We start from the raw sequence: 19200 nt of genomic DNA on the forward strand, positions 1-19200 counted from the left end.
TGGAAAATGTACTTTTCCCAGTTTTTGTGCAACTTTGCACTTTCTCTTCCTTTATTAAATTGTCTTGTTCAGGTTGTAATGTTCATATTATGCTGTCATTCTTAGAAAAAGCCTATTGTATTATACCCGATTCTGAGAGGAATGACATCTGTAAAGAGAGATAATTCCAGATACTATGTTATCAAGTAAGATAGGTAAAATATTACATGCCATATGGGCTGTATAATATTATTAAACTATATTCATTTCTATGTGAATTAAGGTAACACATTTTACTTGAGATTTTACAATACCAGGCACTATGTTAAATGTCCTGCAAACCTGCCAAACTTTATGGGGTACTCAGCTTTCCCTCCTTCGTTTTTTACTATTTTTTATTAAGTAAGCTCTACGCCCAATATGGGGCTCAAACTCAGTCCCAAGATCAAGTGTTGCATGGTCTACCGACTGAGCTAGCCAGGTGCCCCTCCCTCCTTCTTTATTCGAGAAAAAAGATTTGGATATGTATTAAGAATAAAATGGGATCGGGGCGCCTGGGTGGCACAGCGGTTAAGCGTCTGCCTTCAGCTCAGGGCGTGATCCCGGCGTTCTGGGATCGAGCCCCACATCAGGCTCCTCCGCTATGAGCCTGCTTCTTCCTCTCCCACTCCCCCTGCTTGTGTTCCCTCTCTCGCTGGCTGTCTCTATCTCTGTCGAATAAATAAATAAAATCTTAAAAAAAAAAAAAAAGAATAAAATGGGGTCTTCAAAATAAGGAACCTATTTCCCAAAGGGATAACTAAACTGGAAGAAGTTCAATTTTTCCATATGATGTTCTCTTCTTATATTTCATTCAGTGTGGAAAGAATCTAGGACTGTACACAGGCAGGGCATTCCTTTTGCTTTTGTGACGGGTAGAAACACAACTGAGGTATGATCTAAACAGAAAAGCATATGGTGGATGCTCTTCACATCTGTTTGTGATCATAATGATAATAGTATCACTCATTAACATTTATTGTTCACAGTGTAGCAGTCACAGTGGTAAGTACTTTATGTGTATTGCTTCACTTAATTCTCATAAATTTCTTGTAACTATTTTTATAGATCACAAAAAGAGAAACTGAGGCTGAGTAAAGGATTCAAATCCACTTTTAAACTTAAGTGTAATTAAAGGTATTCATGAGTTTACATATTAATACCCAATCTAGTATTCTTGTGAAGAAGACCAGCTATGAATACGTAGCCAAAGGCCTTGGAAACAAGTATTTAACTGAAGTAGGAGGTTGGTGGGTGTGGTGGTTTAAAATACATTCACTAATTTTTTGACACTTCCATGATAGTTTGTTTTATGTGTCCACTTGACTGGGCTAAGGGATACCAGATAGGTTGTAAAACATTTCTGGTTATGCCTATGAGGGTGTTTCTGGAAGAGATTAGCATTTGAATCTGTATACTGAGTAAAGGTCATCCTGGCTAATGCAGGCAGACATCATCCAATCTGTTGAAGCCTGAACAGAACAAAAATGCAGATGAAAGGTGAACTGCTCTTTGCTTAAGCCTAGACATCCATCTCCTGCCCTCAAATACTGGCACTCCTGCCTCTTGGACCTTCAAGAGACCTGGTGTGAATTATACCATGAGCTTTCCTGCTTCTCTAGCATGAAGACAGCAGATCATGATTTCTGAACTTCCATAATTATGTAAGCCAATTCTTATCACAAATCTCTTATTTTATATATTTATATATATTATAATATATATAAATATATATAAATATATAAAATATATATTTTATATATATATATATATATATATAATCTCCTATTGGTATTGTTCCTCTGGAAAACTCTAATACAACTCCCTTCAAAGTTAAAGCCAAATTCACCACAAATATATTCCCCTTAGTGTGTGAGGTGGACTGAATGACTTCTACTGAAAATAATATGGTGTCTTTGGCACTAGATAATAAGTCATCGTTGTTTCCTCCCCACTCTTTCTATTACTCATTCTGGGGAAATCCAGCTGCCATATTGTGAGGACACTCTTGCAGCCCTACTGGCAGAGCTACATAACCAAGATCTGGGGCATCCTGCCAACTGCCCTATAAGTGAATCATCTTGGAAGCTTCTGATGGCCATATCCCAGATTGACTTGTTTCCTGCAGCCTTCTTAGAGACCTAGAAGCACAGCGATCTAGCTACACAAAACCTGAATTACTGGCCCAAAGACAGCATGGTAAGATAATAAATGTTTCTTGTTTTAAGCTGCTGTGTTTTAGAATAATTTGTTATCCAGCATAATTAACCAGTACTATGGTGGTTATGAATGTTGGGCCTGTCATAAAACAATGGCAAGAGGAAGAAGCTTTTAAAATATAATAAATAATGAGAGTTCATGAGAGTTTGAGAGTTCATGGTGTAAAAGAGCATAAATAAAACACTAGATATAATCCAATGTGACAGGTTGCCTTCTAGAAAATAGGCAGAACAGGAGAACACAGCCATGTGCAAGGTATTTTACCTAGGAGGATTAGGAAAGATTTCATCAGAAAAGTAAAATGAGGACTGAGATTTAAATCAACTATTTAACTTCTCTGAGCAAGTTATTAGACTATGAAATAAAATGATGTGTTTAACATACAAGTAAGTCCCACAATTGATGGCCCTTCTCAAGATCTGTGAGATGAAGATTTATATCTGCTTCATAAAAAAGAAATATAAGAGAACTGCTTCTATTAAGTGCCTGAAATGAAATTTAAAGTAGAAATTGTCAGAGGCAAACATTTGTTTCCACTAAATGAAACTTAAGTTAAGTTAGCATACCTGGTAAGAAAAACTCGTTAATGTGCAATAAATCTGCATTTTAATAATTCTTGTATAAATAACATTCCTCCTGGGGCAGTCATTCTAAATTAACTTTTTTTTGTTGCTTTGCATTACATGTAAGATAATATTTCTCTCAAAAATGTTTCAAGTAAGTCTGTTGATTTGCCTATCTAAAATCTTATTAAGAATATTGAGTCACCTTTGGACTAGGATTTTTAGTATTCATGAATGTAAGTCTTTTCTATTTTTGAGTGTAACAATTCCTGCAATTGGACATTAATAATAATGTGACCAGATGCAGTCTAAAGTGTTCTTTACTCAATTTCAGTGACTTGTGGATGCAAAATTAATTAATAGCTCTGCCGAAAAAGCTGCGATTTCTATATAGGGTATCATTTTAAAGCTGAACAAAACAAACAGACTGAACACCAAACATGCTTTCTCTCTTATGAACAGACTTAGGATGAGATCCTGACACTGCCTGAAGCCAGTAGCCAAGCCAGTAGCCAAGAGTGGCAGATGAGAAAATAGAACAAAACATAATTGTTATCAGTAATAACAATAGGAAGAAACAACAGAGTAGATCAAATTCTCTGAGGACAGGAAAAAACCTACACCATTTAGAAGGCATTTGTGGAACCCATACGGTCTTGTTTTGTTTATTTACTTGTTTTAGAGGAAAAACAATGGAATTTTGAATTAGATGAAGGAAATTTGAGTCATGACTGAGTTTCCTTTTTACTAAATGTGTGAACTAGTTTAAGACATTTCTCAGTTTCCATAAGTGAGAGGAGTAACAATTCCTTACACTTGGCTCTTCTTAGAGTATGAGTAGAATGTCAGGCACTATACAAATGTTAATGCTTATTCTCCTAGTCTGTGAGGCTTTTGGGTTGTGTCTGAGGACAAACATATTTATTCCCAGCACTTATCACAATTACTGCCAAATACGACCGTGGCCCTAAATCTGATTAAGAGCAAAAAAACAGTTTCATTTTCTAAACCCTTTCATATAAGTGCATGAGTTTATCTTTTCAACTCATCATATTAAGAGAATTATTTCTTACATAAATTATGGATATAAATTCAGTGCTAGAAAATTTCAGATGATATGTTTTATGTTTATAATGATTTTCTCATCCAGTTCTCTTGAGAAATACTGTCATATATTCTGACATAGCTGAAAATAAAATAGAAAAGCAGCATGACTGTAAAGGTCACATAGTAAGAAGGTAGTAGTGTAAATTAATTTAACTGTAGGCCAAGAAATGGCAAAGAATATACGGAGATTAGGCTAAACACAACAGGTCAGACTAACAATAAGTGCAAGGTGTCCAGAAGCAGATATTTCCCAATGTTATGGTACACGGGATATAGCAACAAGAATTCTAGGATTAGCCAATACTTGTAAATGCAAATAGGCATGCGTTAGTACTTATTGGGAGGATCTATCAACAATAACTGGAGTATAGTTTATGTTATAAGCCAAAGCCCTGTAGAAATGTAAGGTAACATTAAAGCTAATCACTTTTATTATTTAAGGAAGTCCCCATTTTAAAGAACCACTTTAGATATTTTGAATAAAAGGCATCTGAACTTACTTTTCCTAACTTAATTGGTTTATCATTGAGATCCTGATGTCCAGGGGCACCTGGATGGCTCAGTCGGTTGAGTGTCTGCCTTCGGCTCAGGTCGTGGTCTCAGAGTCCTGGGATTGAACCCTGTGTCAGGCTCTCTGCTCATTGGGGAGTCTGCTTCTCACTCTCCATCTGTGCTTTCTCTCTAAAATAAAAAAAAGAAAAAAAAATTAAAATGGATAAAAGATTTAAAACAAAAGCATTTGAATAATAGTGTCATTCAATATATTTTAAGTCAGTATGCCTTTTACAATGTCTATTTGTTTGTATTTATACCAGGATATTTTTTTCTTTTTAGATTTTATTTATTTGAGAGAGAGAGAGAACAAGCATGAGCGGGGAGAGGGGCAGAGGGAGAAGCAGACTCCCCACTGAGCAGGGAGCTCAGTGTGGGGCTGGATGCCTGGACCCTGGATCATGACCCAAGCTGAAGGCAGACACTTAACCCACTGAGTGACCTAGGTGCCCCTATAGCAGGATCTTTTGATCGGGTCTTCCCAATCCTATGTTTTATGGTATAAATGATATTTGGTTCTATATAAAAGAAAACAAACAAAGTCAACAAACCTGGGGGCCCTGGGTGGCTCAGTCAGTTGAGCATCTGCCTTTGGCTCAGGTCATGATCCCAGAGTCCTGGGACCGAGTCCCACATGGGCTCCCTGCTCAGTGGGGAGTCAGCTCATCCCTTTCCCTCTGCCCCTCCCCCTGCTTCTCTCTCAAATAAATAAAATCTTTAAATTTTTTTTAAAGTAAACAAACTTTAGAAGAGCATTACACAGAAGTTATTTTAATCCTAAAAATTGCACGTTTAAGACCTATCACAATTTCTGAAGTATATACCATGATGTTTTCATCGTTTTGATTCTTGAAGTTTAAATGTTGGGATTTTTAAAAAATGAATGATCTTGATAAACAAGATAGCAATAAGCATATATTTTCATCATATATCCTTATTTAGGGGGCAGTATGGGCATTAATTACATTGTATTGTGGCAAATATTTGTCGCATAGTCTTATGATGCAGAGTAGACAGAGAACATTCTCTCTCTCCTAATTCTCATATATTTGCTTCACGACAAAAGAAGTCTTCCCATGATAGGACTGTCAATCATCTGGATCCCAAGAGCAGCTAGATTTCAAGAATAAAGATAATTTTACGTTACACTTTATATATTCCTGAAAGTAAAGTCACAGAGCTCATATATACATTTTTCCTTGCAAACAACAGAGATATTGCTTTAATGTGTAGTGATGAGAATAAACACAAGAGCCAAATGATCTTTAAATGCTACAAAACTACTTGTATGTTCATTATAGCCAAATTAGAGACTGCCAAATGCACACTGACAGAGGTGTTACAGTCACTCAAAAAAATGCATACAGCAATGCAAATCAACACCTATAGACAGAACAAGATTGGCAGTTGCCAGAGGCAGGGGGTAAAGGGAGTCAAAAGATACAAACTTCTAGTAATAAAATAAGTCATGCATAGTGATTATAGTTAACTATTGCATATTTCAGGGTCGCTGGAGAGTAAATCTTAGAAGTTCTCATCACAAGAAAAAAGCATTCTGTAACAATGTATGGTATGTATGGCAACTAGACATACTGTAGTGATCATTTCACAACACATACAAATTTGAATCACTATGTTGTACACCGAAAACTAATATAATGTTGTATAATGTCCATTATACCTCAAGAAAAGCAAGTCAATAACTAGAACTACACACAGCAACATGGATGAATCCTCATGAATATAATTTGAATGAATGAAGCCAGATGTGATAAAGTACACAGTGTATGTATATATATATATATGTAAATATGTGTATATAAATATACATATTTAGTATTTTACATACAAAAAAAACAAGCAAAAGATTTATGCTGTTTGATTTTAGGATAATGGTTCTACTTGGTGGGAGAGGGTGGATGGAAGGGGAAATCAGAGGAGTTTCAGGGATATCAGTAATGGGTAATGTTCTTTTCTTGATCATTTGGTTACATGGGTATGTTCAGTATGAAAAAAAAAATGAACTATAACTTATAGTTGTGAGACAATTCTTTATGAGTCCTTTGCATTTCTAAATGTTGTGTGAGAAGAGACACTGGCTTCCTTTTTTTCAGACTATCTTTTCAGAGATGTTAATACAGAAATGGTCTTGGAAGACAGAAATAGCTCCCTTCAGGGTGGAGAGAAGATTTGTTTCTGATTAGTATACTAAACATAATGCCTCTCTCTAGGAAAAAAAATTAGTAGGTTTTTCTTGCAGCCTTTTATAGAAGATTGGGATTCTCAAAGTTCAGGTTTTCTCTCCTCTAACACAACCCATTGCACGTGCAGATGTTACTGAGCCTTGTTGCATAATCATGTAGAGACTGAGGCTAAGGAAATCTTGTAAATGACCATATTTTAACTACTGCTACTGCTGTGAACAATAAACTGCCCTTTGTTTCTTCCTCAGGAGTTTCATGACTTATAACAGTATCTATGAAACCCTGGCATGCTGACTTGTTGGCTTGAGAGTACGGTAAGATCTCAGACCCTTCACATTTTTAAAAATTTTTAAAAATTTTAATTCCAGGGGCACCTAGTGGCTTAGTTGGTTAAACACCTGCCTTTCTGCTCAGGTCATGATCCTGGAGTCCCGGGGTCAAGCCCGCATCAGATTCCCTGCTGAGTGGGGAGTCTGCTTTCCCCTCACCCTGCTCATGCTCTCTTTTTCTCTGACAAATAAATCTTTAAAAAAAATTAATTCCAGTATTTTTAACATGCAGCATATTAGTTTCAGGTGCATATGATTCAACAATTCATATATTAGTGCACATCAAGGTAAGTGTACTCTTTAACCCCTATTACATATTTTCCCCATTCCCCCCACCAACCTATGCTCTGGTAACCAAATGTTGGTTCTCTATAATTAAGAGTCTATTTTTGTTTTTTGGTTTTTTTTTTTCCATTTGTTCGTTTGTTTTGTTTCTTAAATTCCACAAAACCATGAAATCATATGGTATTTGTCTTTCTCTGACTTATTTCACTTAGCATAATACTCTCTAGATTCATCCATGTTATTGTAAATGGCAAGACTTCATTCTTTTTATGGTTAAGTAATATTTCAGTGGGTATGTGTGTATAACACACAACATTTTTATCCATTCATCCACCAGTGGACACTTGGGCTGCTTCCATAGTTTGGCTATTGTAAATAACGACGCAATAAACATAGAGGTACATATATCTTTTCAAAGGAATGTTTTCATATTCTTTGTGTAAATACCCAGTAGTGAGATCACTGGATCAAATGTTAGTTCTATTTTTAATTTAATATTTTCCACAGTGGCTATACCAGTTTGCATTCCCACTAAGAGTGCGTGAGGGTTCCTTTTTCTCCACACCTTCACCAACACTTGTAGTTTCTTGTATTGTTGATTTTAGCCATTCTGACAGGTGTAAGGTGATACCTCATTGTGGTTTTGATTTACACTTCCCTGATGATGAGTGATGTGGAGCATATTTTCATGTTTCTGTTGGCCATCTGTAGGTCTTCTGCCCATTTTTAATCATTTTTTATATTTTTTGGAAACTAATCTTTTATCAGATATGTCATTTGTAAATCATTTCTTCATTCAGTAGGTCCCTTTTAGTCTTGTTGATTGTTTCCTTTGCTGTGCAGAAGCTTTTTATTTTGATGTAGTCCCAATAGTTTACTTTTACTTTGATTTCCCATATTTCAGTAGACATATCTAGAAAAATGTTTTTATTAACACTTCATATTTCTTAATACTAAAATAGCCACCTAACAGATGTAGTAAATGTACCATATTTTTGGATAAAAAGTAAATACAGTTTTTCACACTAGGATAACGTATACTTTTCCATGTGTAAATTATACTTTAATAGAAACTTAAATACTTGGAACAGTCTTGATTCCTTATAAATCACAAACCACAGAAGGAAGCAAATGTAGAAATGAAAGATTTCTTCTAGAACACATGCAGAATCAAAACACAAAAAAACACCTGCTAACATTCATAAAGTTACTTTTTTTGTCCCAACATATTAGTTACTCTTCTTGGGAAGAGAATATTACTAAAGAGCATAGATTTGTTAAATCTTTTTAATTTTATGAAATTTTGACTGAATTTCCATTTAAAAAATTACCCAAGAATATTTATTTTGTGTCACATGTTATGTTTTTCTTCAAATCAGCAACACATAAATACTATTTCAAGAGTTTAAAGACTATAGCTTAATTTTTTTCACTTTGTTAAAAGCATCCAGGATGGCTGTGAAATCCAATATTTGCCAAGTGAATAGTATTGTTTGTGTTGTTTATGGGGGAATCTATTGGTAGAGGATAACATGATGGTTAAAAAATGATTATAATGCCTTATTTGGTCAAAGTTTAAGTTTTTGGAGCATTTGAACTCATATCATATTGAATTCTAAGTCTATTGTGAAAGAAAGTACAGATAATAGCATAAACAGCATAATGAATAGGGAAACTGATTTTTCCAAAATTATTTAACAACCTTAAGCAGCCTAACCTTAACTTCACTAAAATGCCTTTCCTTTGTAGTCACAAATTAATCTTGAAAGGGCAAAAGTTCTTAAGCCTTTCTGCTTAAGAAATACATTTATGGGGCGCCTGGGTGGTGCAGTCGTTAAGCGTCTGCCTTTGGCTCTGGGCATGATCCCAGCGTTCTGGGATCGAGCCCCACATCAGGATCCTCCGCTGGGAGCCTGCTTCTTCCTCTCCCACTCCCCCCTGCTTGTGTTCCCTCTCTCACTGGCTGTCTCTGTCAAAGAAATAAAATCTTTAAAAAAAATACATTTATAGTATCGAATGACAAATATTTCCAAATGTGATAATTCCTTGTCATTTTAATGTGTGAATACTGTGCAATTTCCATCTTCTAAACATTGAAAAAAAGTGATTTTAATGTAATTTCATTGACAATAAATCATTAAAACTGAAACTTACTTAGGAACTAGAAAATGATAACCAAATACACTAGAAAAATAATACATACTCAGGGCTTCAATTCCCATAGCGTGCGGTTTTCTCTAAAGCAGTGTCAATGACTCAACTCACAGTAATGATATTTAGAGCAACAAGAAACAAAACTACAAAAATGGCCTAATAAAAAATAATAAGTTATCTGTAGATGGAAACATATACTGTATGAAATATTTTGCACAAGACCCTATGGGATTCCCCTCAGCTATACAAGTAAGCTGGCTTTCATAACTGAGGCTGTACTCCTGGGATTTTTGTGTTGCTTTTCAACTTTGATAGAAGAGAAGGGATGAGGATATTGAGCCTGATTGGTTAACCACTCTAGGGACAAGAGCTTGTGAGCTGCTTAGTAGACTTTTCAAAATAAACAAAATGCAGTTTTTAAAATATAAGAAGTAAAAGGATACTTATAATTTAAAGAGAAAATTGGTTTCGGGTGGTGATATTTTATGGGTCTTTGATCACTGCTCTCACCTCCCTACACCTCAAATCAGATGATTTTAGTTAATGAATAGTCATAATTCTTATCCTATTACTGTATCCAGAGATATGGTAATTCAATTACATTGTTAATATCTTTTTAACAAGTTACACTGTGAATTTACTAAGATCATGGTGACATAACTGCTTTTCACTAAATCATGTTAATAAAGAATTTTCCCCTGTAAAAATGTATATTTTTAAATGTCCAGTGGGAATTAAAAGTTCAATGAGCCATTTTCTGTGAAGATAGCAGAGTAGGAGGACCCTAAGCTCACCCTGTCCCATAGGTACAATGAGGTAACACTCACGGCAGTGTAAATAACCCAGAAAACAATCCAAGGACTGGCAGAACACACTCCACTACTAAAGATGATAGAGAAGAAGCCCCCTTGAAGAAGGTAGGAAGAGTGAAGACACAGTTTTAGAGGAAAAATATAACCATGGCCATCCTTGGTTGGGAGAGAACTGGTGGTGCAAAGAAGGATGAAAAACAGACTGAAATTCACGCGTTCTTAACCACCAGCAGGTCTTAAAGCCTGGAATTTAAAAAACTGGTGGGCTCTACTCTGGGAGATCTGGAAGGGCTTTAGGAAGTAGAGTCCCCACCCTTAAAGAAAGAGCACAACAAACAGCACATGCAGATACAGCATAGAACAAGCTGTTTGTTTGAAAAATATGGAGGTGGGTGGGGGTGGGGAGAGATTTCCTCATCTCAGAGCATGGCCTGGAGAGACAGGGAGATCCCTCCAGGAACAAAGGACCTGGCAGGTGTCATTTCCCTCTCCCACCCCCAGCATAAAGAACAGCCACCTAGAGTATAGCATCCATACTCTTATTTACTTTGTTTACACCAAGCCCTCTTCCCTCCTCATCCCTCACTTCCATAAATCCACCTTTCCCAGTCATGCTTACCTTAGTCCCTAGTCCCAGCACTGCAGGACCCCTCCCCTAGAATACTAGCACAAATCCTATCAATACCACTTCTCCTGACCTCAGTTCTAGCAGCAGTGAAGGCAGGTCTCATTTGGCAAGCAGACCACCACACCCCTGCTGGTGACCAAACACTGCCTCACAATAGGCATATTGCCTCTTCAGACAACTGGACTGAAATAAAAAAAGGCCAAGAGTCAACAGCAGAGCACACGCAATGCAAATAGGTGATGCTCCCTGAAATGCCAGGCCCTAGGGAACAGGGGGAACTGTACTGTAGGACACTACAGGACCTCTTCCTCACAAGGTTATTGTCATTAAAAGCAAGAGAAACAGCTGACTTTCCTAACACAGAGAAATAGAAACAGAGTTAAAGTGAGGAAACAGATGATAAACATGTTCCAAATGAAAGAACAGAACAAGTAACAGCAAGAAACCTAAGAAACCTATGCCTGATAGAGAATTTATAGTAATGATCATAAAAATATTCATTGAACTGGACAAAAAAGTGGACAATATCAGAAACCATTAACACAGAGATAAAAAAGAACCAATCAAAAATCAAGAACACAATAAATAAAATTAAAAATACACTTGATGGAATAAGCCACAGGCCAGATGAATGAATTAATGACCTGGAAGACAGAGTAATGGAAAGTAACCAAGCTGAGCAAAGGAGAGGAAATAAAATTATGCAAATTGAGAATAGTCTTTCTTAGTAAAGAATGGTCAAACTTAAGTGACCATCGACTTAGTCTAGACTGCTGTATTCAAAAGATGTTATATGCAAACAATGTAAAAACAAATGAAAAACCAGTAATAGATATGCAGAGAATAAAGAGAAAGGAATCCAAGTATATCACTAAAGAAAGCCAACAAACCATGAAAGAGAGGAGGAAAGGATCAGAGAAAATTTATAGAAACAACCACAAAACAAGTAACAATATAGCAATAAATGCATATATATCAATAATTACTTTAAATGTAAATAGACTAAATGCTCCAATCAGAAGAGATAGAGGAGATAAAAATACAAGACCCATTTATATGCTGCCTTCAAGAGACTCAGTTCAGACCAAAACACACCTGCAGTTGAAAATGAGGGGATGGAGAAACATTCATCACACAGATGGATCTCGAAAGAAAGCCAGGGTAGCAATGCTTATCAGATAAGACAGACTTTAAAACAATGACTGTTATGAGAGACACTATATCATAATAAAGACACTATATCATAGGATACAGGACACTATATCATAAAAAAGGGGACAATCCAACAGGAGAATATAAAAATTGTAAATATGCACAGAGCACAGGAGGACTCAAATACATAAAACTGTTAATAACAAATAAAGGAAATAATTGATAGTAATACAGTAATAGTAGGGGCCTTTAACACTCCACTTACATCAGTGGACAGTAGCTTTGAATGACTCACTGGATCAGATGGATTTAACAGACGTGTTCAGAACATTCCATTCTAAAACAACAGAATATACATTCTTTCCAAGTGCAGATGGAACATTCTCCAGAACAGATCACATATTAGGCCACGAAACAAATCTCAAAAATTTAAAAAACAGAAGTCACGCTACGCATCTTTTCTGACCACAACTCTATAAAAATCTACCAGAAGAAAAATCGAAAGAGCTCAAATACATGCTACTAAAAAAAAATGGGTGAGCGAAGAAATCAGAAAGTTGTGGTATTTTGACCTCCAAAGTCATAGGGTACAAAACCAATGTACAGAAATCTGCATTCCTATACACTAATAATGAAGCAGGAGAGAAAGAATTTAAGAAAATCCCATTTACAATTTCACCAAATACAATAAAATACCTAGAAATAAACTTAAGATATGAAAGACCTGTAGTCTGAAAACTATAAAACACCGATGAAAGAAGGTGAAGATGACACAAAGAAATGGAAAGACATGCCATGCTCATGGACTGGGAGAAGAAATACTGTTAAAATGTCCACAGTACTCAAAACAACCTACAAATTTAATTCAATCTCTATCAAAATACCATCAGCAATTTTCATAGAACTAGAAGAAACAATTCTAAATTTGTATGGATTAAAAACCTCAAGTAGCCAAAGCACTCATGAAAAACAAAAACAAAACTGAAGGTGTCACAATTCCAGATTTCAAGTTATATTACAAAGTGGTAGTAATTAAAACAGTATGGTACTGGCTTAAAAATAGACACATAGATCAATGGAATAGAACATAGAATCCAGAAATAAACCCACAGTTATATGGTTAATTAATCTTTGACAAAGCAGGAAAGAATATCCAATGGGAAAAAGACTGTCTCTTGAACAAATGGTCTTGGGAAAACTAGACAGCTACATGCAAAAGAATGAAAATGGACCATCTTCTTTTGCCATACACAAAAACAAACTCAAAATGGATTAAAGGCTTAAATGTGAGACTTGAAACCATAAAAATCCTACAAGAAAACACAGTAATTTCTGACCTCAGCTATAGCAACATTTTTCTAGGTATGTCTCCTGAGGCAAGGGAAATAAAAGCAAAACTTTTGGGACTACATCAAAATAAAAAGTTTCTGCATGGAAAAGGAAACAATTAAAACTAAAAGGCAACTCACCAAATGAGAAAAGATATCTGCAAATGATGTATCTGATAAAGGGTTAGTATCCAAAATGTATAAAGAACTGATACAACTCAACACCCAAAAAACAGTAATCCAATTGAAAACAGGCAGAAGACATGAACAGACATTTCTCAAAAAATGACATACAGATGGCCAACAGACATGAAAAAATGCTCCACATCACTTATCATCAGGGAAATGTTTATCATCTCACACCTGTCAGAATGTGTAAAATCAAAAACACAAGAAACAACAAGTGTTGGTGAAAATATAGAGAAAAAGGAACACATGTACTGTTGGTGGGAAGGCAAACTGGTATAGCCAGTGTAAAAAACACTATGGAGGTTCCTCAAAAATTAAAAATAGATTACCCCAAGCCCCAGCAATTGAACTACTGGGTATTTACCCAAAGAATACAAAAACATTACTCAAAATGATACATGCAGCCCTATGTTTATTGCATCATTATTTACAATAACCAAACTGTGGAAGCAGCCCAAGTGTCCATGGATTGATAAATGATTAAAGAAAATGTGGTACACACACACACACACACACACACACACACACACACACACACACTGGAATATTAGCCCAAAAAAAAGGATGAAATTTTGCCATGGATAGAGCTAGAGGGTATTATGCTAAGTGAAATAAGTCAGAGAAAGACAAGTATTGTTAAGATCTCTCTCACATGTGGAATTTAAGAAACAAAGCAAATGGGCAAAGGAAAAATAAGAAAGAGAGGAGACAAACCTAGAAACAGACTTAATTACAGAGAACAAACTGATGGTTATCAGAGGGAGGTGGGTGAGGGATGGGTGAAATAGGTGATAGGGATTAAAGAGTACACGTACCATAACAACAACAACAACAACAAAATACGTTTGTTAAGGATTCTCAAAACAAGTCAAAAAAGAAAAAGTTCAATGAACCAATATATGGACAAAGATAGTCAATATAGATATATAGGAGCACTTTACTGCCATATATATTGTATTTCTCACAATAATAGATTCTTGTGAAATATGGTAAAATTATTCTTATTGAGCCAGTACCAGTGAAGAACAACAATTCAATTCCATGGCCTGTTTCTACATATATTTTCTCTATTACTCAATAATATGCAATTTTTCAAAATTATGTTTTGCAAATAGATTATTTTAGAATATTAGCTATATTCATAGTATTAAAACTTATCCAAATTATTAGCAAAAATATGTTGACATAAATTTTATTAATCATGGCCATCCATGGCTAACTTGACAATGCTCATTGTACCAAAACTTACCCATATGACTGAAAAACAGACTTTGAATTTAAATCTAAGGATCATGGCTGGGTTTTACTTTTTATTACAGCCAGATACCTCTTGATTTTCAGCCCTTGTTCTAAAAGATTTTAGAACAAATCTAATATTATCTAGTAATTTTCCTCTTTTTGGTGTTCTGCCTTCCAAAGCACCTAAATTCTGTATTTCACACAATGTTCTTACTGTTGACAGCTTATCTTTTCCTCCAACTCCTCATTCTCTAGCTTTGACACCTAGTCTTCCATTTCTAGGAATTAATAGTAAGGATCTTTTCTTGAGGAATTGTAAAAGAGAAGAATTTTTGTTTTGAATTTATACCTTTCTTTTGGAGTTTTTAGTGAGAAGCATGTAACAGTTTTATGAATAAAATTTAAAATAGAAAATAAATTTTAAGATATCTGTATTTTAGACACTTCAGCATAAAATGCATTTTATTATTTTGGTCCTGGTTAATTCGAGCCTTAAATCCAAGGTAATATATTGGAGAAAGTCTACAGCACAGGGGTAGTCAACTGGTATTATTTCAGAAACGTCACACTCAGAGGCAATGCTATCATCTACTCAGCCTATCTCTGTCAATGTATGAGGCTTTGCTTATTGGTATGATAAATATCAGATGACAGTTTTTACTCTCGTAGCTTGTAAATCAGCACTGTGTCTTGCTATTGGTTTGAGGGGGATCCTATTGCCTTATGCCAATTACAAGGCTGTAGAAACCAACCCATGGGCTGTTGTCACATTTGCTGTGTTAGGACTTTCCGTACAAGAGGCAAAGTGCATAAAAGGAGACAAAGTTTAGTGAACAGAGTCTTGAACTGCTGGTGTGTTTTCTAATAATTGTTTTTCTAATACATATTTATATGTATGGCATAATTTAGACTGGGATTTGCTTTAATTACATTTGTGAGTGAGGTGAGTGGATAGCCACTTGTAAATTCATATTTATTCTAGGTCAAAGGGGAACTTCTGAAGGGTTTGAAGCAAATAAGAGGCATGATACAATGATACAATTTGTATCTTAGAGCAAGAGCTACAATGAGGAGCTTGAACTGTGATGAGTTGGAAGAAGAGACAGGAAGGCAAACATCAAAGTAGGTAAACATACTTTATCTGTATTACTTTCCTTTTTTCCCCTTCTTTTGTTAAATTATTATTGTTTATTAAAATTCCCCTATCAGTCATCACAAAATAACTCAAAGGTATCCTTTTTATTGCTTGTGGGGATATTAGTACAAAAGATCTTAAGCCCTTCACTGCTGACTCTGGGTTATACAGCAATCAAGATTTAGAGAAAGACATAACTACATGCAAAGTTCAACTAAATGTCATTTAGAGCATAAAAGTTATCAAAAAATAAATGGCGTAAGAGAGGATTTACTGAATGCTCGAATGAAGGGTTAGATTTCATTCTGTTGAGTAGTGGAGGAAGATACAATAAGCTGAAGCTTGGCAGAAGCAGATATTTGAATAATAAGTGATTCAGGTATTAGAATATTAGTCAATTTATTTACCAAAATGATTCAGATTCATTAATCACCTCTACCTTTAAAAAAAAACCTCGTTAACTTAATATTTCATGTAATTGAGTGACAAATATTAATGTTTTAGTTTTACTTGGCTTCATGATGGATATGGATCAAATCAGAAGCTGCCAAACCAGCTGTGTTAATTTTGATGAAGTGACCCTATCAGTGAGGTTCAACAAACATCAGTGTTATCATGGCCAGCCATGTGTAAGTGGACAATGCAAGTCTAGTTTTTTGTTTTCTGTTTCTTGTTTGTTTTTCTCCCCCACACAGAACAGACAAGAATATGCTTACTGCATTGCAAAGCTTTTCAGGAACACAGGCCTGGGTGTGGGCAATATACCATAGCACCTGAACACAGGCTGGCTGGCATAAGTTCTTCCATGGAAGGGATATTCAGAATATTCTATTAATCAACATTAATATTAATCAATAGGGAAGGCAAGACATAACACTAATGATATGCTTGAACAGGAGCCACAAAAACACAGGCTTCTGAATTTCCAAAAGTCATCGTTCCCTGCTTATACCCTATACTCTAAAGTGTATTTTAATATTTATTTTAATCTATTTCAAATTTTTTGGTATTCTATTAGTTCAAAAGTGTTGGCAGCATTTATACTATATTGTGACTTCATTTTTAGTAAATATGTAGGGCATTTTTATTTCATTATCTCTTTAGCACTCAGAGTCCAAAAAGGAATAAATTTGTTGAATGCAATATTTTTTCCTGTAATAGTAGCTTAGAAATGCTCTAAGTTCATGGAAGTCTTCAGTATGAGTAACAGAATCACTGAAACTTACCTGCATGATGAAGCACGTTTAATATTAAAACCATTTTTCCCCAAATGAATGTTATGACCAAATAGCAAACACCGTAAAAGAGGATTCTATAATGTAAATCCTGACATAAAGTTAACTAAAACAACTCTAGAAGTCAAGATTCTGATAAAAATAAATAGGATTTATGCTTGTGTTGTCTATTGCCTGTTCCTTGCAGAGAAACAACTAGGGAAAAATCAGCAATACTTACAATTCTTTTAAGCTTAATGGATTCGCAGGTTTGAATTTCCAGTTGGGTGTTACATGAAAATCTGCAAAGAAAACAGTATATACAGATAATTAATTACCACTGTTCAACCCCATATGTTTCTATTCTCTTGCACCCAGAAAAGATGCATGTTAGTTTGTAATTTTATGGAAAGTCCATGTAGTGAATGAAAATACTCTGTGCATATAAACTTCTAATTGTGTGTTTTATTTCAGACTTAAACCATTTTTATAAAGCAGAAACCAGTGGGTAGCCCCAGCTGGTTAACAGGGGAAAGCACTTGCTACTGCAGAGAACTCGTTCATGAACTGCTTGAGCTGACTTCAAATGGAGAGGCTCCTATCACAAGCAAAGCAGCCACTGGGAAGACCTAAATATGCTTTTGGTTTAAGATTACACTGATTTTGACATAAACATCTCACTTTTTTTTTTTTTCTTTTTCTTTTTTTACTCCCTTCCCTTGGATGTCATTTCTGTGAAATCTGAAGGTCTTAAAATCAAGAACTGAAGTCTGGAGAGTACCAGGGGACGTACAGATGTGTAAAAATAATTGAGTGCCAGGTTTATCACTAATAATTTATTCTCTTAACACCCTTGCAAAGTACACTTCCACTGTTATTTCCATTTTGAAGGTTAAAAAAAAATCTATAAACCCACTGACTTTTCTAAACTTCTAAATAAGGAATATCTCATCCAAAATAAAATCCCATGAGAATTTTGTTTGAGATTTAACAACTCATTCTTCCATGCCCTCATTCCTCACATTCCCCATCCATTACTCATCAAAGGACAAGTTAAGAAATATGGTTAGGGGCGCCTGGGTGGCGCAGTCGTTAAGCGTCTGCCTTCGGCTCAGGGCGTGATCCTGGCGTTTTGGGATTGAGCCCCACATCAGGCTTCTCCGCTAGGAGCCTGTTTCTTCCTCTCCCACTCCCCCTGCTTGTGTTCCCTCTTTCACTGGCTGTCTAAGTCTGTCAAATATAATAAATAAAATCTAAAAAAAATATATATATATATGGTTAAAATGACACCAAGAAAAAAAATTCTTAGGAGCTCCTAGGGAAATGTTTAGTGAGTTAAGTTACTCCTTTTTTTTTTTTTAATTTTAAAGATTTAATTTATTTATTTGTCAGAGAAAGAGAGAGAGCACAAGCAGGGGGAGCTGCAGGCAGAGGGAGAAGCAGACTCCCTGCTGAGCAAGGGGCCTGATGTGGGACTTGATCCCAGGACCTTGGGATCATGACCTGAACTGAAGGCAGATGCTTAACTGACTGAGCCAGACGTCCCGAGTTAAGTTGCTCTTAAATTCATTTACTTTATACTATTTTCAGGTAATATATGTCCATATATTTTTTACATAAAAACCTAACATGTCAGCCATTGCTATCCCAATAATTCCTGCTCCTTCAAGTCAACTCATTTTAAATAATATCAGCTGTTTTTTGTTTATTTTCATTTTGGTATTTAATTTGATATTTTTAAATACCATAGTGTGTTGCTTTGTATTTTTTTAGCTTTGAACTTTTATATATGGACTTATCTCTAATGGAAGATTAATAATTAGCTATCTTACATCTTGTCCTTGAAATAAACATATCGCTACCAAACCAATGTAGTTCAGATCTCATTTATGCTCATTCCAGTTGAAATAAAGGTATGGCAAAATAAATCTTAGAATATTGACAAAAGAGGATTTTATAAAGTAGTAACAAGTAAATGGGTAGTGGTTGTAGACAAAGATTAATTTTAATGAAATCCACACTAATTACATAGACTATGAAAATCCTATAGTCCTGTCCAAAATTTCTGCAA

At 35.3% G+C, this 19200-nt stretch overlaps 1 long non-coding RNA gene across 3 annotated transcripts; it reads left to right on the forward strand.

Annotated features, from left to right (window-relative positions):
* Window positions 1-2148: 2148 nt before the first annotated feature.
* Window positions 2149-18844, forward strand: LOC130542556 (uncharacterized). Of its 3 annotated transcripts, none has more exons than XR_008957203.1 (5): window positions 2149-2217; window positions 6913-6978; window positions 15763-15906; window positions 16420-16544; window positions 17604-18844. It is a non-coding gene; the product is annotated as an uncharacterized LOC130542556 (long non-coding RNA). The 3 variants fall into 3 exon arrangements; XR_008957202.1 differs by having other exon boundaries at window positions 15834-15906; XR_008957204.1 differs by lacking the exon at window positions 16420-16544 and having other exon boundaries at window positions 15834-15906.
* Window positions 18845-19200: the final 356 nt, after the last annotated feature.

This window comes from Ursus arctos, unplaced genomic scaffold, assembly GCF_023065955.2.
Source record: "Ursus arctos isolate Adak ecotype North America unplaced genomic scaffold, UrsArc2.0 scaffold_37, whole genome shotgun sequence".
NCBI lineage: Eukaryota > Metazoa > Chordata > Mammalia > Carnivora > Ursidae > Ursus > Ursus arctos.